Source organism: Aotus nancymaae, unplaced genomic scaffold, assembly GCF_030222135.1.
Source record: "Aotus nancymaae isolate 86718 unplaced genomic scaffold, 86718_ANA_hifiasm-v0.15.2.pri h1tg000046l, whole genome shotgun sequence".
Classification (NCBI taxonomy): Eukaryota; Metazoa; Chordata; class Mammalia; order Primates; family Aotidae; genus Aotus; species Aotus nancymaae.
The window spans coordinates 22,905,957-22,909,455 of NW_026988460.1; positions in this window are offsets into that span (position 1 = coordinate 22,905,957).

Genomic DNA, 3,499 nt, shown 5'->3' on the forward strand with positions numbered 1-3,499 from the left:
AAATCAGACACCAAACCTCTGGACACAGACACACACATTCCAACCAGCTCAGAGCAAAGAGCAACCTCACTCTGTGGTGCTGGCACCCTTCAAAGCTAAGAATATTCATTAGTTTCTCTCTTTGGGTCCCTCCAGTCATCTCAAAGTCAGTTCCTTTCATGGCTGCAGAGTGCGAACTTGCAGAGATGAATGTAGGGACTAAGAAACAACAGGGTTCTGTTTCTCCTCAGCTCAGCAGGAATGATGGTTGCACTCCACAGTCAGAGGAAGACTATTTCTTCCTTTGTTTAAAGGCCAGAGTAGGCAGTGATATATGAGGCTCAGCCACACAGAGTGAGAAGCAAAATACAGAGTATTTAAAAGTTGGGGTTGAGTTCAAACCTCAGCTCTGCCACTTCCTAGCTGTGTGACCTTTGCACTTGTCTTGTGAACTTGAACTTGAATCCCCTCTCCTATTCTGAGGGGTCAGGAGTACCTACTTCATGGGGTGCCGATGAGGATTAAACGAGACAGCGCATATAGTCTGGCACAGGGCAGGCCCTTGATACGTAATAGCTTTTATTTTCATTTATTTGTGTCAGGTGGTGCCTGTTATGGCTTCTGAAATTACAGCCAGGCTTCTTTGACATCCCTTCTCCGCTTTGAGTCTTCCAAATGAATTTTGTGGTTGGAATGTGTTTGTCTGTCTCCGGAGGTCTGGTGTTCTACTGAATCAGGCCACAGACTTCGTTCCTTGGAGACACTGCACCAGTATAATTGCTAAGAAATTGAGTTAGGGGCTGCTACAGCTTCCTCAAGGTTGTACAATTGTGCCTCTCTAATTCTAGGGCTGGAACTGCCTGGCTTTTGTCTCTGTCTTCAAAAAGCTATGAGCGTGGGTGTGAGGTGAGTGCAGGCCTCGGCAGCTGCTCATGCCATTTGGAGAGGAGCCAGAGAGTGATGGAAGCGGCGCACGCCCACGTTTGCCTGCTTTTGTCTGCCTACAGCTGAGAGAATGAGCAGGGATCTCTCTCCTAGACTGTACCCTATTTGTACTGGTGGCCCATCCCAACTTGTGATGCTGACTTCCAGATCCTGACCCTAGCTTGATGTTCTTTTGGCCTTATTTTTGAGGTCTCCCTCTTCCCACCAATAATGAAAATACTAGCAATAATATCAGTTCCCATTTTGTTTACTCTCTCACAAGATACTCGACTATGGGGTCAGATAGACATAGGTTCACATGGCGGAATGAACATTTATTGGCTCTATGAATTTGAACTACACGACTCTGAACTAAACAGTGGTTTGCAAACTTTCCTATATAGTAGAATCACCTGGGGATGTTTTAAAAAGTCCTCTGCCCAGGCCACGCCCCCTAATTACATCAGAATCTCTGGGGTAGGACCTAGGCATTGGCATTTTTAGCTGCCACCCATGTGCGAGTACCTGAGGATGGGAGAGCTGACTCTCTAGGGTATAGCCCCTGTGGCTCCATGTGGGCCTCAGACTAGCTGCATCAACACCACCTGGGAGCTTGTTGGGAATCCTGGACCTCAGGCCCCATCACAGACCTACTGGATCCAAAGACCCAGGTGACTGACCCTCCTGCATGTTAACATGCATGCAAGAAGCACTGGTCAGAGAATCACTCTCCTTAGCAGTAAAATAGGGGTCATAATGGCACCCAAACCTACCTGCTCATAGCAGTCACCTGGAATGCCTGATACACTATGGATTCATGAGGCCTCACCCCAGTCTTGGTGAATCAGAATGCCAGGGTGAGGGGCTGGGTGTGTGTATTTCTACCATGTTCCTCTGGGGTGATTCTTATCATTAGGCAAGTTTGGGAAATGCTGAGTTATAAGCCTCAAAGGATTACTGCCAGGAATAAATGATAAAATAGAGCTCTTGTTTTTGTTATTATTGTCCCATATGGAGGGTTTACTATCGAGTGACACAATGCTAGCTGCTTTGTGCACACTCTGAGTGAATGAGATAAATGTTATTGCCTCCATTTTGCAGAGAAAGAAACTGAATTTCAGAGAGGAAAGTGACTTGCTGTAGGTCACACACCTGAGGTATGATGGGGCCAGCCCAACTCTGAAGCCTGTGCTCTTACCACTCCCTGCTACTGTGGAAATTTAGTTCATGCTTTTCTTTTCCTTGAGAAGGAAGTACAGCTTTCTGCCAGTCATTGACATTCCGGCTTCATCTTCCAGTTCACATACACCTCACTTGGTTTATTCATCAAATATTTACTGAGCACCTGTGATGGGTCAGATGCCATCTAGATCGTGAGGATACAGCAGTGAAAAAGACAAGTCCAGTTCACAGGAGCCTGCAGTCCAGTGAGGGAGACAGATGATACACGAGCAATCTCACCGGTGGTTAATTAAGTTACAATTGAGATGCAGGCTAGACAGACAGCACACACTAGAAAACCAGGAGATGAGGGACCCTACCCTTGCCTGTGGAGTGTGGGCAGGCTTCTCTGAGGAAGTGACTTGGATGCTGAATGCAAAGGATGAGAAGGGGTGACCAGGTCCAAGGTGAGGGAAGTGAGTACCAGGCAGAGGGACCCTCTGGCTGACAGGAGCTGGAGTATTCATGGACTGATAGGTCCAAACTACCCAACTTCCGACCTAGAGTTTTACTTATATGAATCTGGTCTTTATGCTGGTGCCAGAATGATCTAAAATACACATATTCCTACTCCAGCTCTCTGATAACAATCCCTCAAAATTCCTTTCTCTGGCTGGATGACGTCCCAGCACCTTGGCTGGGAATTCAAGGCCTGATATAGTTTGGATATTTGTCCTCATCCAAATCTCATGTTGAATTGTAATCTCCAATGCTGGAGATTGGGCCTGGTGGGAGGTGTTTGGATCATGGGGGCAGATTCTTCATGGCTTGGTGCTGTCTTCACGACAGTGAGTTTTCGCGAGATCGGTTATTTAAAGGTGTTTGGCACCTCCCCTCTCACTGTCTCTCCCTCGCTCCTGTTTCACCATGTGAGATGCCTTGCTCCCCCTTTGCCTTTCATCATGATTGGAAGCTTCCTGAGGACTCCCCAGAAGCAGATGCTGCCCTGCTTCTTATATAGCCTGCAGAGCTGCAAGCCAATGCAACTTCTTTTCTTACAAATTATCCAGTCTCAGGTATTTCTTTAGAGCAATGCAAGAATGTCCTAACACAAAGCCTTCTTGTCTCACCACTTCTGTTTTGAATGATATATATCTCATATGCTAACCATGTCCAACTGGATAGAGTTTCAGCAATATGTTCTTTCAATGAGTCCATGTCCTGTCATAAGCTAGTCACACTGTCTATCCACTTCATCCATCCATCCAACCATTTCTGAGGAGGAGGGGGCTATTCTGCTTATTATTCAATAGAGAGCTCAGATGTTACTTCTGCTACCATTCACCAGGTGGAGTTACTTGACCTCTAATCTCAACTCCCATAGTACTGTATTTTTAGTATAGCCAAAGCTGACTATGGACATACAGGTACCTGG